Source organism: Micrasema longulum, unplaced genomic scaffold, assembly GCF_059751315.1.
Source record: "Micrasema longulum isolate JH-2025_06_02 unplaced genomic scaffold, ASM5975131v1 h1tg000897l, whole genome shotgun sequence".
Classification (NCBI taxonomy): Eukaryota; Metazoa; Arthropoda; class Insecta; order Trichoptera; family Brachycentridae; genus Micrasema; species Micrasema longulum.
The window spans coordinates 118,588-139,919 of record NW_028278088.1 but is presented as its reverse complement, the minus strand read 5'-3'; the positions used below and the strand labels follow the sequence as shown (position 1 = coordinate 139,919).

Below are 21,332 nucleotides of genomic sequence, written 5' to 3'. Positions count from 1 at the left end.
CTTTTTTTTTTTTAAATGATTCTCAAAGCTTTGCAATACAAAATGAATAATTTGTTGAAATTTTCTTGTTTTGATAAAAATAATATGCTGCTTTAGTCGTTGTGTATAGTTAAATAATTGAATTGTAAATAATTTTTCATGAATCCGTATCAACAATCATCTAATTCTTCCCAACACTGATTTTTTGGAATTTAATTTAATTTAATCTTTATTTAAATGTTGGTACGTACAAAAATCAATGGCTGTCATTTTAATACGTTTTAAATTGTTTTGATTTTGTTAAAACATACTGATAATAAAATGTCCAAAGATGGTTTTTTAAGATAAAAATTATTTATATACCATAAATGTTATGCATTGTTATGAAAGTATTCAATCTCTCACTTAGAGCTCTTTAGTAAGCAATGTCTAAATTATCTGTTCTCAGTATATTCCTATGTTATTTGTCTGTTTTTATTCAAATACAATGCGATATCACCTTTCAACCGTATGTGAGTAAATATATCACTTAATCTTTAAATATTTTGTTGTTTCCAACCATTAATTTACTTATATTTACACTAGAGCGTATCACGAAAAACTTTTTTAGGATATTCAAAATTTCAAGTAGTCACTGTAATCCATAGAATTAAGAAGAGTCCAGAAGGAGCGTAAAATAATGTTTGAATATTTCATACTGTGTCCAAAATCCCCCAACTCTGCCCCACTTTCGCCGCGCGCATACTTAAAGTAGTCGCGTAATGTTGCCAGATCGCGAAAAATATAACCATAACACAAATGTAAAGTAATTGTTTTTAAAAAAAAAGCAATTCGTTCATTTCTCTCAAATCTTATTGTACACGCGGAAACATTAATTGACACAACAGAGTAGAGAAGTAAAGGGCCATTTAATAAAAGTAATTGAATGAATTAACTTTGAACATAAAAAATAAAACAAAATGTTATTTTACGTAAAACGAATATTTTTATGTCATGTTAAATAATATTTGATGTTTTAAAGATAATGTCGGTCAAATGTCCACCACGGCGTTGTTTAATCCGAGAGGTCCAATTTTCTTTCATTAGATTTCTTCATTTCTTTCATTTCGTTCAGCGTGTATAAGAGTTAATGGGGGATTTACATCTTGGTTTGCGATCTCAAAAGGCGTGAAACAGGGATGTGTAATGTCACCATGGTTGTTTAATCTATATATGGACAACTGTATGAAAGAGATAGAATGTATGGGTATTGGAGCAAAAATGGATAATTTTTCAGTAAGCTGCTTGTTGTATGCTGACGAAGCAGTTCTGTTAGCAAGCAGCAAGGCTGATTTGCAGCAAATAGTCTCTAGAATGTATGATGTATGCCTGGAGAGCGAATTGGCGATGAACGAAAGTAAGTCAAAAGTGATGGTATTTGAAAGGGATAGTGAGGTTACTGACTGCATAATAAATGTAAACAACGAATTCCTCGAGCAAGTAGAAGAATTTGTGTATCTGGGAAGCATGTTTTCAAGAGTAAAGACACCTATTCTCGATAAATGCGAGGCAACGAGACAATGTCCTATTCTCATTCTTGATATTAAAGAGATGTTCAATTTTGATTGCTTTTCGATTTCAAACCATGGTGTAATGGGGATGGAGCATTGAATACTTTTATAAAACAACCCAGTCGAAGAATTCTGCCAGAAAATTGTCCACTCAGATCTGATTTTATTAATTATAGTTGGTACTCAATCATCTCTCTCTCGAATGCAAAAAATATAAGATATTTCAGTTCACAAATTAGTCCATCATTACTACCATAAATTCCAGATTTCAACTTTTTGATCAGATTTAGGGAATCAGTAAATATTATTGACATAGGAATCTCAAGGTGTATAACTTCCATTAAAGCCTCTTTTAGTGCAATGCACTCGGCAGTAAAAAATGAGGAATCGGAAGGCAATATGAAAAGTCTGCTTATTTAAAAAGTTGGAATATAAAATGCCGCACCACAACGTTGGGCTGTTTTAGATCCATCAGTAAATATAAATGTGGAACCAGGCCATTTTTCTTCTATATTCGCCAATAATGTTTGGTTATTACCTTGGTGATTCAATCGAGCAAATGATTTATCCATACTTATATGTTCTTCTATTTGAGAGGAAAATATTAGTGCTTCAAATGAAGTAGAAAATATCGGCAAGTTGTCCCTAGGGTAAATTGTCAATACTGACTGAATATACTGCATGGACGAACACAATAAAGGAATATATCTGTGAGCGTTTGTTTCATTTGTCATCTTTTGAGTTAGAATTGATAAGGATTTTATCAAAGGATGATCCTGAAATTCAATTCGTTTCAAAACAAATTTTATCGCAAGATATTTCCGGCGCAGCAACAATGGCATTTCACCAGTTTCTACCTGTAGAGATACAATAGGTTGGTTGGAAGAAATTGCCATTTGGCAATAAGCCTGCCAATGTACAAATAATCATTATGTACAAAAAGTTAAATAAATAAATAGGTGAGGACTTCATCGCTCCCAAAATTAAACGTAAACTCTTGGACTGAATTTGGTCTAATTTTTTCAATTGATATTTTGGCAACGGGTCAAAATAATAACTGCTATAATCGAGATAACTACAAATCAATGTTTTATACAACATTTTTAAGGTCGACAGCTCCTCACTACACTCGAGACACAGCTCGAAGAATGTTAAGGTTCCTCTCACACTTTTCGACAACCTCTTCTATGTGTGAATTCCATGATAATTTCCTATGGATAGTCATACCCGAGAATTTCACTGACTGCTTAATTGGGATCGGTATTTCCTGAAGATTGATGCATTTATCCGGTATTTTATGTTTATTGGAAAATATTACTAATTGTCTTTTCGAGGGAGCAACTTCTAAATAATTACTGCTCAGCCACAAATCTAGATAATGCATTATTGTCTCCATTTCGATCGCACCCTGCGTTATGTTTTTATGGTGGAGATAAATAACAAAATCGTCAGCATATTGTAAAATTTTTCTCATACTTGAGAGGGAACTATGTAGGTCTATAGTATATATGTTAAACAGCAAAGGGCTAAGAACTGAGCCTTGTGGTAGGTCTTTATAAATAGTACGCATAATCTTACCAGTAGGGGTTTCAACAACTAGCTCTCTCTGGGAAAACATATTGAATATTATACGTGATAATTTTTTTGGAATACCTGACGTACAAAGCTTTCTTTCCAGAAAAGGGAGGTTAACGTTGTCATATACACTTGCTATGTCTACAAAACACGCAACAGTGCACATTTGTGATGTCTTTGCAGATTGTATATCCACGTATAGTAAAGCAATGTTATCTAGACAAGACTTTGCTTTCCTGAAGCCGAACTGAGTGTAGGGAAGGAGGCGTTCAGTTTCAACATGCCATTCTACTCGAGCCTTTATTATGTATTCTAGAATTTTTACATACAACAGGATAACGAATTCATACAACAAGATAACGCAATAGGGCGATATAATGAGCCTTTTGATGAACATTTACCCGGTTTCAGAATTGGAATAATAAGTTGTTGTCTCCATTTTATTGGGACCACAGAAGAATCAAGAATATTATTATAGAATTTGAGAAGTTCAAGGCAAAAGGAATGTAGGAAATGTCTTATCATTTGATAAGAAATAAAGTCTATACCAGGAGTAGAGTCTCGTGCATGACTGATAGCTAAAAACATTTCTTCCAGAGTGAATCTCTGAGAAAGCCAACTTGGTGACACAACTTTTTGTGCTTCAGAAAATAGATCACATTCTTGAGGAACGTACGGGGGAGCTCCCCTAACTAACTAGCTAGTTTATTTACCAAATCTTTAATCTAATCAGTAGAAGAGCTAGACAATGATGATAAGCACCCTTTGAATCGACGTACAGCATTCCAAATTTGAGAAACAGGTGTTTCTGGTGAGAGTGAGGAACAAAACTCACACCAACCTTGACGTTTTTGCGCTGAAGAGTTCTTTTAGCTAATGCTTGAAGTCTTTTCAGCTCTAAAAAATTACCCAAAGACATGTTATACCTATACTCACGCATTGCTCTTTTCTTATCAGAAACTATTGAAGTACACTCGTCATCCCACCATGGGGGACACTTAACTTGCTTACGTTATGCTGTTTTCTTGGGGATAAGTTTATCTGCAACTGAGTACACTTCATTAGTAATGAATGATAGCATTGATTTTGTATCATCGAGTTCAAAAAAAGGAAAGCTAGCCGCTTCCACGGCAGTTTCAAAATCTTTCCAATCAACCTGTCTCAGATCGTAACCTCTTGGCTGTCGGTTCAGATAAATTGAGTGTAAGCTTCGTTCGAAAGCAAGAATAATTGGAAAATGATCACTTGAGTGTGAGTCGTCTAAAACCGACCATTTATTTAATCCTGCTAAGTACGACGTGCAAATAGATAGGTCGACTGCGTTTCAATTCTGTGTGGGGGGGGGGCAAGACGTTAATTATGCATAAGTTAAGGCTATTCGTAAAGTCTAAGATAGCTCTACCACTAGAATCTGAAAAATTACATCCTTATGAAATTGAATGGGCGTTAAAATCCCCCAAAAGAATAAACGAAGATGAGAGCTTTGTTGTAATAGAATCGAAGTACGAACTATCAAAATGCATTTTTGGAGGGATATATATAGAAACAAAAGAGATTCCCGATATATCTATTGCAACAACTTGGTAATTTATGTGTGTTGGTATGGTGATGTGAGAGAACGGAATTTCTGATTTGATCAATAATGCTGTTCCCCCTCTACCATCAAGACGATCGTGTCGAACCGTCTAATAGCCAAGGATATTAAAAAAGAAATTTGGAGTAAGCCATGTTTCTGAAATTTCAGCTATGTCAACATTATGTTCTTGAGGTAATGATACAATTTCGGATTTGTTTGAAACAGCACTTCTGCTGTTCCATTGTAAAATAGTAAATTGTTTTGAGTTAAGTATCCACTTCACCACCATTTTTAATATTTTGAATTAGAGAACTAATAATAGGAATACATGAAGCAGCGTTGGACAGTTGATATGAATTAGGATTTGAAATCAAAGTAAGTAGAAGTTTAGCAATAGAACCAATTAGACTGGAAATATTTGATGGGACAAGTTCTGATGATGTTGAATTCGATGAATTGTTTTGGGAATAAGCATTATTTTGAAGAGCACAGCCATCCGCAGGATTGGACTGGCCTGTCCATTTCGAAAGAAGAAAAGTTATTCGTATTCCTTTGAATTCCATGCCTGAACATGTCTTTAATTTACAGCAGTTGACTTTATAGGAGTCGAAACCATTGTGATGGGAGTTCAAACGCGTTTAATATTTTTGGAAGTTTTTTCCGCATAGCTAATGGCAGATGTGGGATGTAAATTGGAAGCTTTCTTGTACGTCACATTACCAGCGGCCATTGTATGCTTTATATTCTTTTGTCGAGTCAGCTCTGGGCATGAAAAACTAGAGGCACTTTGCGAGCCATTGCAATTTATGCATTTAATGTTTTCAGTCTGGCATACTTCTCCGAGGTGAGATTCCCCACATTTGTAACACCTAGGGATCGATCGGCATTGTGTTTTCGTGTGATCAAAGCGGCAACATTGAAAACATAAAATAGTTGGAAAAATGTATTGCTCCACTTTTAAAGAATTATGAAACAAATAGACGTTATTGGGTAATGTTTGCCCCTCGAAAGTCAAAACAATCGACTGAGATGGTTTCCATGTCACAGATTCATAAGATTTATCTTTATAATTAAGACGTCGAGCCTTAATTACCTTACCACATCCATAAGAGACCTCGATTGACTCAATAATTTCTTCAATTGTAAGATCTGTAGATACACTTTTTACAATTCCTAATTTGGTTACTTTAAATGACGGTACATAGGCTTTCAGGGAGTTAGTCACAACAAAATTTGATGTTAAAAAATTGTTTGCTGCAACGGCAGTCTTAAATTTCAAAGAAATTTTAAATTTGTTTCCACTCTCACACCTCCTAATATAATGTTACTAATTTTATTGGTATACAAAAATTTACGAAAAGTGATAGGGTGAAGGGGTTTTGAAGATTCTTGGTATTGAACGAACACCAAGAATGGGCCAGAAGCATTATCCGAATAGGTAAATGACGGAGAGGAAAGGTCGGGAGCAGGGAAGGGAAGTTTGCATGGTTGCAAATCAGGGGAACTAGGTGCCCTGGGTCTTTTTTATGCTCGAGATCAGGAGGGTCCCCAAGATTTTCCATACTTAAGCCTCAAACAACGAAAATGCGAAAAAGAACACAGTAACAGAAATGAAATAAAAATAAATAATAATCAAAAATCGAAAACTTATCGAACCCTCCTCCCTCGATGTCGAGTTATAACTTGACTAATCCAGTACAATGCACCGAAGAAATATTATAATTCACACAGAATTGTACGCGCTGACAACAAAACACACAACCGTCCACTGTCGATGTACGAGACAACTCTTTCTTTACTACTTAGTTGGTTAAATTACTTAGTTACTTATGACTTATTTAGAATAAATATGCATATTTCAAAATAAAAAAGGGAATATTCCTTAATTAAAAAAATGCTGGAAAATATATTTTTATACTAGAAATTAAAAAAAATGCTCACATTTATGTTTTGAAAAAATCTAAATTAAAAAAAAACTCTTGGCTCATTTCGGGAGACCAAAATATTTTTTAATATAAGTTCTTTTTTTTTGTTAAACATGCGACTATCATCATCATTCATTTTCCGCAGCTAATGGTGCATAGGCCACTGCATTAGCACACCGATCGCAGCGTATCTTGATCATTTTTGTTACATGAAGGTAAGATGATCAGTCTTACGCTTCAGGTACCAGTCCAGGGACTAGGAAATATTCTAGTGTAAAAACACCCTTTCTAATAATATTTCAGATCAACCATGTCGGGAATCGAACCCAAAATCTCTTGCATGGTAGACAAATACACTGACCATTACACTACGAGGCCGACATGCGACTATAGTGACAACATTTTATCAACTTTTGAATTTCCCAAAAAAGTTTCAAAACAAATTTCATTAATGGGAAGATTGCGAAATGTAATGGATGTAAAGAGTATTGCTTTTATATATAAAACAATCACAAATAAATTACTGTTTTTCTATTCTTTTTTTATGTACTGAAGGAGAAATTAAAAATATACAAATTCGTCAAAATAAGGCGATAAGGATTATACTCGAAAGGAATATCTATTCTAATGTAGAAATAATGCAAAAAGAAATTGGCTCGCTCACAGTTAAGCAGCAAATAAAATATAATGTGGCAAATTTTATACATAAAATAATTAAGGGGATAAATAAAATAAACACAACTATAAAATTAAACCAACAATGTCATACATTTAAAACAAGAGATAAAAAAAGATAAAATTACCAATGGGGAGAAAAACAGAGTCTCAAAACTCATTGTACAAGGAATTGAAGCTGTACAATGAGTTACTGAAGAAATGAAGGAGATAGAAAAGATCGGAATATTTCAAATTAATTTGAAAAAACTTGTTATTGCGAAATTTTGTAAAGAATATTGTAATTTTATGAAAAGTTTAGTTCTTAAGATGTTATGAACTAATTTATTTATTTATACTTTATTAAGTTAGTTCATAACATTTTAGGAACTAAACTTTTCATAACATTACAATATTTTTTACAAAATTTCTCAGAAACAAGTTTTTTCAAATTAACTTTAAATATTGATCTTTTCCATCTCCTTCATTCCTTCAGTAACTCATTGTAGGGGCTATGTATAGCGTGTGAGCTCGCCAATATATGACAGTAAAGTTTTTATTGTCTTTGAATTTCCTAGAGTTTTAACCATCGAAAAAAAAGAAGATTGCAAATAAAATCAACAGACAATGGAAATTTGATGTGTATTATTTTAATAGATTGTTTATAACAGAAAAATACATAGAGAAATGTGCATTTTTATTTTTTGTAATAAAAACAGTCTAGTAAATTCGAATAAATAAAAATACGCTTTATATTAACAATATTAATTAAAATGCAAAAATAACATTGAATACTTGAAAAAAAAATATTACTGAGTGTTACAAACATAATTTAAAAAACGGATAGCGATTAAAAGTAAAAACTATCTTTAGTTTAATTCTTATAGCGATAAATACATAAACATTATAAAACAGGAGTTATACAAATACAAAAATAATATTGTAACTAGGCGGCTACCTACACGGTTAAATTTCGAAACACCACGCAATTTCTTATCTCGACTACGCTATGTAAAATGAAAAAAAATATTTAAATTAATAATTTCATCACGTCATGAAGTCGCCCCTGGGTAGCGCCTGCTAACGTCAATCAACAAAAACATCCTCGTTTTAATTACAATATTTCGGCTACGCCATAAATCTCTTTTTTTAAATAATTTCTCACGTCACAAAGTCGCCCCTGGGTAGCGCCTGCTAACGTCAATCAACAAAAACATCCTCGTTTTTATAACAGTATTTCGGCTACGCCATGAATTTCTTATAAAAAATGTCAAAACGTCACAAAGCCACTCTCTGAGTGTCGCTACTGACATCATTTACAAAAACATAATTATTTGTGCTTTTTTCAGGTACGCAACATTTTTTTTAAATACACCTACCTAACCGATAAAATACTATTAGTAATTAAACCAAGGTGTGCTTTAAAGTTCCGTATGTCCAAATAATATTATTTATTATTAGAATATTATTGACATGTAGTTCAAGCATTGCTGCATTCACGTTGCTTTACTTCTGAGAGCTCAACTGCTATGTTTTTCTATGGTTATGTTAATGTCATCTGTCATGTATTGGCGAGCTCACAGGCTATACTTACGCCCATTGTAGAGCTTTGATCTCTTGTACAATGAGTTTTGAGATTCTGTTTTTCTCCCCATTGGTAATTTTATCTTTTTTTTATCTCTGCGCGTAAAGGAATTATTTACCACAGTTTTTTAAGAGTTAATAACACGATTAATACACTGAGGCATAATTAAATAGAGATGATACGAACGATAGATTAAAACCATGTTATTTTTTTTTTCATTTATGCTTTTTTAAGTTAGATTATAACATCTTATAAATTTTTAATAAGATTACAATTTTTTATAAAAATTTCTCAATAACATGTTTTTTCAAATTAATTTTAAATATTTCGATCTTTTCAATCTCCTTTATTTCTTCAGGTAACTCATTGTATAGCTTCAATACCTTGTACAATGAGTTTTGAGACTCTGTTTTTCTCCCCATTGGTAATTTTATCTTTTTTTATCTCTTGTTTTAAATGTATGACATTGTTGGTTTAATTTTATGATTGTGTTTATTTTATTTATCCCCTTAATTATTTTATGGATAAAATTTGCTACATTATATAATTTGCTGCTTTACTGTGAGCGAGCCAATTTCTTTTTGCATTATTTCTACATTAGAATAGATATTCCTTTCGAGTATAATCCTTATCGCCTTATTTTGACGAATTTGTATATTTTTAATTTCTCCTTCAGCACATAAAAAAAAGAATAGAAAAACAGTAATTTATTAATGATTGTTTTATATATAAAAACAATACTCTTTACATCCATTACATTTCGCAATCTTCCCATAAATGATTTTTTTGTTCCATATTGAGAATGTGTTTTGAAATTCAAATATCTATCCAAGGAAATCCCCAGATATTTTATTTATTTAAAAAAAAAAAATAAACAAAAAACAAAACTTTTGTGAATTTGAGTGCTTTATTTGAGCATTTGTTATAGAGACATTACAAGTGAGTTATTAACTAATATGATTTCGATATTTTTTAATACCAATTTCAGGGAGAGTACGATCTAATTTTTAGAAGTATTACTAAATGTAAAGGTCTAAAAGCAAAAAACATGCCTTTAATGAATTATGACTTTGCGGAGGACCCAATTACGGGTCACTTTTCTGTCTTTGGGAATTTTACCTTTAAAGAGAAGCAGGGACCAATTATGGTAATTATGCTTTGGTTTATTTAAAATGTACTAGAATGTTTGCCCGGCTTTGCTCGGGATCTCATTGGTTCTAAAAAAATTATCTCATTGTTTTAATTTTGATACCTTGCTATGTTGACATATTAATACATGTAGACATGCCCTGGATACTTTTTTATATTCCAGATTAATTATAATTAGGAACTTTATCTTTACGATTTTTTAAGAATGTTCCTACATTATTAGTTGTGCAGAATGCAGGTTTAATGTGTGATGATGTATTTTTCAAAAAAAAAACATCAAAAACCTACTATTTAATTTCAAAATGTAAGCGGTTGACCAATCTTGAAGATGTCTAAAGCAAAATATTAAATTTTAACCTAAGAATAATTGTTGTCTTTTATATCAAAATAGTTTAGTACTAATAACATGTGTTGAAGGGTAAGTATTATATTAGAACCTACTATAATGATTTATTAACTCGGTAGTCAGATGGCAGAAGGGACCATCAGTAATTTTTTAGTTTTTTTTTTCCAAGAGTTTTAATTAATATTTCATTAAATACATATCATTTAAATTGGTAATTAATTATTGAAAAAAAAACACATTTTTCTTTAGTCTATGGATTAAAGTTTTAAATTTGAGTCTTAATTTAGCTCTCCTGATCATTTTTGAAAATTACAGATGGCCCCTTCTGTCATCTGACTACCGAACTGTTTGTCCAACTCGCGGCCTTATGGTCTACGCGTTAGCTTACCATACAAGAGGTCTCGGGTTCGATTCCCGGCATAGTTGACTGGAAATATTTATTTTTTTTAAATAAGTAAAAAAAACACGTTTTAATAATAAGTTAGATCGGTATCGTACAACTTTTTATCAATCAGTGAAATTCCTACACAGCTGTCAGTAAAAATAATGATAACATGTTTAAGAAATAACAATTACCTTGAAAGTTTTATTTTCAGAGCCGCCATCGAGTTTGGAAATGGATTCGTACAAGATACGAGCTGTCGTGGACAGTAAATTTAAATGATGTTTGTGAATTAAACCATTTAAAAGAGAAAGTATATGACAAATTCGGCATGTTGGACTCAAAATGTTACGCGAAACCGGTAAAATATTTAGTTTTTTTTCCTCAATAACATAAAATATCTACAAAAGGGTATTATTACGAGGGGGAACATCGGATTTAACATTATGTACATATAAAAGATTGAAAAGAAGACTCTTTTATTGGTTTTAAAAGCCCGAATAATCAATAATTTAATTCATAAATTACGTGTACGATTTTCAACATTTCAGAAAAGCCATTTTGTTCGGCTGGTAATGAATTCGATCATCCAAATCCACCCAACAGTACACCATGATCCGTGCATAAGTTTTAAATGTTGTTCATACCGAATAGAAATTGAAACGACGCGTATGTTGTCTATGATTTTTTTCTCTCTCCCGCCAACCTTGAAAATAATGGCGACCGTAAAATGAGGCGACATTTGAATCGTCAGGCGACTTTAATCAGCGGATATATTGTTCAGATTTATCTCTTTAACTTCTGACCAATAAACCTAGAACAATTTCATCAGATTTTTTATGTGGTAATACGGAATACGCTTTCAATGCAATTTTAATATAATTTCAAGTAAGATTTCAAGAAATTTGTTGTGTTTTTAATTCAGTGATAGACTAAAGTGTTTGTTTTTCAAATATTTGTTTAATGATAAAAGTAATTTCGTGTGATTATTAATAAAAGTTTTGAAATAGGGCCTATAAAAATATTTAGCTCAAATACTATACTTATCTTCTGGAAAGATTATTACTGCAGGTCTCGCAGGAAGTGCTGATGTTTGAACGTCCATCAAATGTTTGAACATTCATATTTCTTCGATTCTTCCATCTGTTGATTTTAGTGAAGTTAAATAGTCTTTTGGCTCCAATCTAGGGTACTTTAAAGGCGGTAAAAGGGTCTTGTAAAATAATTAAAATTTTTTTTTTCAATATTAGTTCGGTTTTTATGGGTATCTGCTCTATAGTTTGCTGTTAACAAAAAGGCGGACTGTAAAGATAGGGTTTCCTAGGACAGCGGTGTCCGTATTTTAACGGCCGTAGTGAACGGTGATGCAGTGGACAGCCGTCGTAACGTCGACTAGAGAGTAGTTTCCGAGGTAAACGGTGTTAAATGGTATTGATAATACCGTTTTCCTAGGAAACCACACTCTAGTCACCGTTACGACGACTGTCCACTGCATCGCCGTTCACTACGGCCGTTAAACTACGGGCACCGCTGTCCTAGGAAACCCTAGCTTTATGGAAAAAAAATTCATTCGTTTTGTGATAGGTTAGGAATATTTAAATAAAGGACGGGAACATAGAACTAAGAACAGTCCAGAAGGAGCGTAGAATCATATTTGAGTACATTAAACTGTGCCCGGAAATCCCCCACTTTGCCCCACATTCGCCGCACGCATGCGTGAAGTCACCGCGTAATGTTGCCAGATCATGAAAAATATAACCATAACACAAATGTTAGATAATCATATCTTTAAAAAAAGCTTTGCTCATCTAATGAGAGAACTAATGAAAATTGGATCTTGGATAAAACAACGCCGTTGTGGACATTTGACCGACATTATCTTTAAAACATCAAATATTGTTTAACATGATATAAAAATATCTGTTTTATGTAAAATAAAATTTGTTCTATATTTTAAGTTCAAAGTTCATTAATTCAATAAATTATTCTTATTAAATGACCCATTATTTATTTTCTGTTGTGTCAATCAATGTTTCCGCGTATACAATAAAATTTTAGAGAAATTCTTAAATTGCTTTTTTTAACCTTACATTTGTGTTATGATTATAATTATCACATATGGCAATGTGGGGGAACTTTTAGACACAGTTCAATGTATTCGGATATGATTCTACGCTCCTTCTGGAATATTCTTTATTCTATGCTAATGGGTCAAAACGTAAATCTACTCGTTGAGAGTAGATTAGTCGCCTTTTGTTTGATGCGCATATGCGGTTTCAGGAATATTCTCAATTCTATGGATAGGAATGATGTTCTTCAATTTCGGGCACTGGATGATGAAATGCACTAAGAAATGTATCAATGTTAACAACGACGCGCGACGAATCCAAGATCTTTTATGCAATGAAATGTAATGTCAAAATGTTTTTTTGTTTTGTTCCAAATATTCTAATTTTGAATATCTTCTATCTTGATCTATCCTGATGTTAGGTAGGCACCATAAGGATGGGTCAAGGGAAGGGATGGGAAAGAAAGGTAATCGGCCAGGAATAATATTGATAATTGCTGTTATTTTCTAAACACTTGCAGCTGTCAACATTTTGGAAATTTTCCAATAAAATATAACTAGTTAAATTGCATTGTGTTTATAAATGATACGATTTACTCGTAACTGTTCTGTTTTTCATAGTTGCACCTCAAGTAAAACATTTCTACATAACCCACGACGCGCGACGGCATTTTTATTTAGTTCTATGATAAACAAGTCTAATACAATATTTACATCTACACTTATAATATTTTTTATTAAAATTATTTATTGAACATTCTTGATGGAATTCCATTGTAATGATGTAATAACTTATATTTAAATATAACATATTACAACAGAGATGAAGAACATTTAAGAGAAGGTAATATAGAAGTCTAGGCATCTACAGGGCTTATGATCTGTCAATGGCTGGTTTAAGTGGCCACTTTACACACTGTGTAACATTCACCATTCTGCCCATATTTGTAATAAAAACAGCTCCCCAGGGAGTCGAATCCAGTCCTTGTCTACAAAAATTTGGACAAACTCAAAATATTGTTAATAAATCAACCTGGTCCACAAAGAAGTATAGAAATGGAAAAAATAACATTTTCAGACGTTGCCTAGTATGTAGGTGAAATACTTTTAGATGAATCTCACCCGCATAAATAAAGGTTTCAGCTCTTGGACTTCACAAACATCAACAGATGAAAGAATTGAAGAAATATAGATGTTTAAATATAAGCAGAATGGTGAATGTTACAAAGTAATATTTTTCTATCTTTAAAAATTAATTATTTTTATTTTTGTTTTTAATTTTGTATTTGGTCAGGCTTTAAGAAATCGCCAGTGGCAATAATTCCGCCATTTAACCATTTATACCTTTGCTTTATTTTATGTATTTATCATATTATTATGTTTGATATTTTTTTAAACATTTATTATTTTATTTAATTAAGGCTCTACAGAAAAACTAAACGATTATTTCATTTTAGGGTTTTGGAAAATTTGGGCCAATAGATACCTTTGACTTTTCCCGAATGTGTATTGGATCAATCGGCTTCTACGGAAAATATAAAGCTAAACTGTATATCTTCACGAATCAATACAATATAGCTTGTTCTGAATACAAAATAGAGGTAAACCCGAAAACAATACTAAAACCGGTAAACTAAGAGCTTAAACAATACCAAAATAATAATCTGAGTAAGGAACCACCTGGATTGATGTCAACAAAAGCGAGTAAAATAAAAACGGAAATTAACAAACAATAATTCAAATATGTTAGACAAAAATATATAAAAAATAAATATATACCAAATCAAACATGTTATCATTCATACTCATTAAGAGGTGTGAGTAAGCTCAGGTATTTTCTTTACATGATTGTTCCTTTTTTTTCCCAGAACAAGATACTTATTTATTAATTATTACATTCACACCTACTTCCAAGTGACAGTAAAGAAAGTGACAGTTATCGAAAAATAAATACTATTGCTCTAAATACAACCTTCTTACCGTCCCAAACACCAGCCTTAACCTGGTAGAGTGCTCGTCCTCATCAACAACTGTTATCTCAAGCTCAGGTGCCATAATTTCGTGGTTCGTGGACAAAACTATCGTTACATGTAATGTTGGAAGAAATTAATATTTGTACTGAGTACCGACTGACATCTTCACCGCTGACAGCTAACAGTTAGTATACTTTATATTCATGGGCTCAAATACAGAAATAAATGATATGGTAAGTAATTTCGCCTAAAGTTTTGTGAATATAGTAGAAAAAATAAAACATAACTGCAATCAAAACTCTATTGGATAACGTACATGTAAAAAATAAATGCAATCATTGCGTATCCCATATGCTAAGCCTATTCAAATACGAAAAATTGTAGCTGAACTAAACTCACTAAAATCACCAGGTATAGACTCAATAAGAATTCGGGATTTAAAATATGTAAAGGAAAATATCAGCCCCGTACTTTGTAAAATAATAAATCTGTGTCTAGAAAAGGGGATTTTTTGAATTTTTTTTTTATTGAAATAAACGGCACTTAGTGCCTTTTACATATTAGTTACAAATACAATTAAATATACATACATGTTAGCATAATTATAAGTAATACAGAGCATTTAAAACAATATTATTAATTTAGAAAGTCTAAGAAATATAAACTATATAAAATAATAAAATATACCAGTTATAGAATTATCGATAAAAAAAGATAATTTGGTATTAGAAATACTTTGAACCAGTTAAAAAAATAACTAAGAAGACAATTTTGAATAACATTTAAAAATATATATATATAGATATGTATTATTATTGAAAACTAATATTTAGGTAAATAGTATATGTTTATGTATAAAAATATATAATGATGTAAAAAAAATTATAAAGAGAAATATTTTTTACTTATAAATCAATTATGAAAAGAAACGAAAAAAGAAAAAAAAACACTTATAAAGAAGTTTAAAACAATTTTTTAACAAAAGTAACAAATAGTTACCTAGAACTATTACCAATTAAATAAAGAAGAAGAGCCGTTCTATATGTAATAAATTTCATGTGAAATGAGTCACCAATGTCCTGGTACTTATTGCCTAGAGAGTGAAGTCTATTGATGACTGCATTTTTACCATATGATGTCGAAGTATTGTTGCCACAGTATTGGTAGGTTTGCCGAGTTGTCCTTTTTAGTACATTAAAACTAATTACTGATAAAAGTGCAGGGGTGTCAAACATGGAATGGATTATTTTATATAAATTTATTAAATCAGTTATAACTCTCCTGTCACTTAGTCTTAATAATTTCAAAATAAACAGTAACAAATCATAATTTAAAAATTCAATACCAACACCTAATTTATAAATCGTAAAAACTTATTTTGGACCTTTTCAATACAATATTGGTGCCTAGAATAATGAGGAGCCCAGATTGTAGAGTTGTACTCCAAAATGCTTCTTACAAGTGACGTGTACATTATTTTAAGTGCACCAATATCTTTGAAATATTTAGTGGTTCTGATAATGAAACCCAACATTCTTAGAGATCTATTACTAATGCTATTAATGTGACCAATAAATGATAATTTGGTATCGAAAATAACACCTAAATCACGTATTTCGGAAACGGATAAAAGTTCAGAATTGCCAATAGAATAATTAAACATTATTGGAAACTTAGTCCTGTGAAATCTCATGATTTGGCATTTCTTTAAATTTAGTTGGAGTTTATTTGTTGAGCACCACGAAAATAGTTTATTTAAGTTATGTTGGATAGTAATACAATCATCAATAGTGTTAATTACTCTAAAAATTTTCATGTCGTCAGCAAACAACAAAACTTCGACACCATTAAATATGTCAACAATATCGTTGATAAAAATGTTAAAAAGTATCGGACCCAAATGGAATCCTCGCGGGACTCCACTAGTCGCCTCAATGGTACTGGATGTGGTGTCACAAATTTTTACTGCCAATGATCTACCAGTTAGGTAACTCTGAAACCATTTTAAAATCGATCAACAGAAACCCAACTTGGATAACTTATCAATCATGATTCTATGGTTCACTTTATCAAACGCTTTAGAGAAATCTGTATACACTGAATGCACTTGTTTACGTAAATTAAAAGAGTTCATAATAACATTTCCATATATTATAAGATTAGTCAGTGTTGATTTTGAAGGCATAAAACCGTGTTGATTTGGAATTATTATTTGATTGACAATTGAAGACATTTTTTGCAAAATTATTTTTTCGAAGAGCTTTGGTATTGCAGAATGTATACAAATCGGTCTATAATTTGTGACATCACATTTATCCCCACTTTTATGTAAAGGTGTTACGAAAGCAGACTTCCAATACTGGGGAAAATGTCCCTCACATAGCGACTTATTGTAGATTATATACAAGGGATATGCAAGGAAGTCAAAACACTTTTTTAAAAGTATTGTAGGTATTTTGTCAGGACCATAACTACACTTAAAAACTAGTTTTTGAATACTGTTTCTTATGTCAATCATCTCAATTTGAATATGAGATAATTGATCCAGATTGTCGAAAAATATCTATAATAAGGCCTATTTACAAAGGAAACTCTCACTTGAAATACTGTAACTATCGACTTATCTCCATATTAACTTGTATAAATAAAATATTTAAAACATTTTTGGTTCAGAACATAACAAAATATCTTGATAAGAATTCAATAATAAATTGTTAACAGTATGAGTTTTAAAAAAGGATAAACACAGCGCAGTTATTGTCTGACTTTGCACACAACATAAACCAAGCCTTAAATAACAAAAAACACGGAGTGTTATATTTGTCGATTATGCTAAAGCCTTCGACACCTAAGATCACTCTCGCCTTGTAGAATGTTTGGACGATGCTGGGATCAGAGGATATTAGAGAATAATCGAAATATAATTGTGAAATTACAAGACATTCGGCAAAAAAGTACAAGTAAAAGCGGGAGTAGCCAAGAGCCAAGTAGTTGGTCCCCTAGAATACTGGATATACTGTTATTCTAAGGCAAATGTCATACGACACTCACTGTGCTATTAGTTTGCAGATGATACTGCAATTTTTGCTATTGGAGACACACAAATAGACGCGCAGCAAAACCTGCAATCGGATTTTAATCAAGTTTTAAGATGGTCACATGATTATAGCCTAACAATAAACACAAAAAACGAAAGCGTTACACATTACGTCCCCATATAATAGACCAAAAGAAGATTTATTAATATATTCACACACTCACGTATGTTTGCATAAAAATCTACAAGACTGCAAATGCACAAAAATAGATGTATCAAAATATTAGTACTTAGGTATTATTACAGATTCCACTTTTAATTGGGAAGAACGGGTAAAAACAGTTTGCAATAAGCTAAGAGTTTGCCTACTTAACATGTACCACTTAAAACCATACATACCATACCTGAGACTAGTTTACTTGGGGCTAGTTGACCCAATAATTCAATATAGATTAAGAATATGGGGACTAAGTTTCAAATATTATACCGACAGAGTCTTGAACCTACAAGTACAAATTTTAAAAAGTATCGTACCTGTAAAAATAAAGATTGAGGCAAAAGACAACAATAAAATATTATTTGATTATGTTAACGTTTTGACAAATAACAAACAGTGTCAGTATAAGATAATGACAGATCATTTCCTCGATTGCAGTTTTAAATCCAAAGTAACCCACCAGATCGTGACCCGACAAGTATCGGCACAGCACCTGACGGTGCCACGACAGAAGAACTACTATGGAGATAGAACAATAGGGAGTGTAGTACCAAAACTGTATAATTTAATACCAGCTGAAAATCGTGAGGAAACAAACCTAAATTCATTTTTAAAAAATAGTCAAATAAAAACAGCAAGTGAAACTTAAGTGTGCACATAAATATATTTTATTCTTCATTTATTATTAAACTATTTACTTACTTAAATTTATTTTTTAAATGTAATGTAACTCGCAGACAAGCTTTGGCTTTGCGGAAACAAAAATACAATTATGTTTGTTTCTTTTTATTTTTTTATTTTAATAGTATAATTTTACATTTTTACAATTTAAAAAAATTTCACTTGTTATATTTTTACGAAAACTGAAATCCCACCAAGCCGCTTTCTGTAGCTTGTTGGTGAAATACATACACAAACTCTAAAGATAAGATAAATATTTTATAAATCAACGGTATTTACAAACTTGAATGTAAAGACTGTAATGCAGTTTACGTGGGGCAAACTGGGCGCTCTTTTTTAACTATATATTCAGAACACATAAGTTCCTTTAAAAATAAAAAACAATATTCTCAATTTGCCAATCACTGAATTGAAAATAATCATAAAATTCATATCTCAAATAAACCAATTCCATTACACGTTGAAAGCGAAGGGCGTAAACTTAATATACTTGAACAATTGGAAATTAATAAATATCTAAATAATCCAAATTTTAAAATAATAAATGAACAAACCAACCTAATATCTTCACCACTATTAAACATATTTAAATAGACTGTTATTCTTCACTTTGTTCCTTTTTGTACACGCCTATATGACGCGTAATTAATTGATGAATCATGTTACAATTGCATTTATATATTTTGATAAAAAATTCTTAAAAATAGAAATATTGTATAATAATACATTTATGTTTATATAAATTTCCTCATTCTATTTCATGTTTTAAAATTAAAATGAACAGCAACCTGTTATAATATTATTGATATTTTTTCGACAACAATTATCTAAATTTACAAAACTATAAAGCTTCATTAATTATCTCACAATACATACTTGTATGTCAATAAATACTTACTTTGTTATATTTTCCCCGAAATTCAAATATAAATACCTAAATTCCCCATTACCTATTAAACACTTAGCCTCAACCTTAACCATTGGTTTTTCCCTCAATTATGATTAATGTACATGTTATAGTTCATAAGATTATTTTTATTTTCTACTTAAGTACCTTGAATTATATAACTATATAAGGACATTCAATCCAAATAATCTTCACATTCGTTTGAAAATGCCCTAATAAGGCGAAACAATTGTCACGAAGTTTTTATGTTTATATTTATAAAAATAAAATAAAGTGTTCAGTAGACTCAAATCAGTGTTTGATTTCTAATTATAAGTTTAAATATGGATTTCTACAAAATAAGCACCAAATCAATCAATAATTATTTAAGCTCAGGTTTTTGAGAGAGACGGACAGTTCCGAACAAGAAGCCGCAAGAAAGAGACGAACGGAGATCGCCCAAAGAAGAAATTCGAGACACCATCTGGAGATTCGACAGTGATTCACCGCTTTATTTTTAACAACCTGTTCTTTGTTATAATAAAGTGCTTGAGTTAAAAAAGTTCACCAGTTGTTTGACTTGAGAAGGAAAGGCGACCCCCTCACCTGAAAGTTCTGTCTGTGCTGGTTTTCACGTACCACTGTTGGTTTGAGCACAAATACTGTGTATGAAAATAAAGTAATGTTCCGGAAAAAAAATAAAACCCACCTGTTCTATAAATTACTTTTGAATAAATCTGTAACACGCGATAACAAAATAAATTGCTCTAATAAAAAGTGTGATGTAAATTTTAAATTTCATGTCACAATCTAATCAATATTTATAAAATCACCTTGTTATGCGCCCTTGAGATATTATGAAAATTGCGCCATATGAGTTTTATATAATAATAATAATGTAAAGGATGTAAAGTCTAAAAGCTGTTGATAACGATTTTCTAGGTTATTGGGCCGTGTATCAACATGTCAGCCTAGATCAGTGTTTTTCAGCCTGTGAGTTGCAACCCCTTGGGGGTAAATCTGACGGTACGTCCGCATCCTGGGTCCTGGGGGAGGGGTCGCCAGATATTTTTCTACTCGAAAGAGGGTCGCGTATTCAAAAAGGTTGAAAAACACTTGCCTAAATAATTGACGCTGCAATGCTAAACCATACATCGGCATGAAGGATAAACAACACATGGCATTGTAACCGACAAAAGCATTATGGAGAGCTTTTTTTTCTGTTGTTGTGAAAAAGCGGTGTGATTGTGATTTTGTTATTATTATTTATTTATTAAATATATCACAATTAATCGTACATGGTTTATGAAGAGAGATAGAAATAAAATTGCTTCAACTGGATTTTTTAAATATATATATTTTGTCATATCCAGGCTTAATGATTTCGACTAATCTTGGATAGTAGAAATAGCATTTTTATCCTCCAAATGAATATTATGGATATTATATGCCATCCATTCATATATTGTTTTATTGAACTTTAACTCTGTTTCCTTTTGGATCTTTATTTTATCCTTATTGAAGCATTTTCAAATTATATCGGAAATAACGTCTGAAAACAAAAATCATGAAGATATAATATTTACCGATTAAACTAACAGGATCCGCTAGTATTTTATACTTTCTCCTTAGTATGTGATATATTATTCTATTATATTTATATTTGTAATTTAAATAGCGCCATTTTTGTAAAAATCACCTCAAGGGCGCTGTACAATTAATAAATATCCCAGCACGTCTTGCAGCTAC

General features: G+C 31.5%; 1 long non-coding RNA gene across 1 annotated transcript; it reads left to right on the top strand.

Annotated features, from left to right (window-relative positions):
* The first annotated feature begins 393 nt into the window (after positions 1–393).
* Positions 394–14,536, top strand: LOC148278302 (uncharacterized). The gene is made up of 4 exons (XR_015823223.1): positions 394–491; positions 9,833–9,991; positions 10,936–11,082; positions 14,247–14,536. It is a non-coding gene; the product is annotated as an uncharacterized LOC148278302 (long non-coding RNA).
* The last annotated feature ends 6,796 nt before the right edge of the window (positions 14,537–21,332 follow it).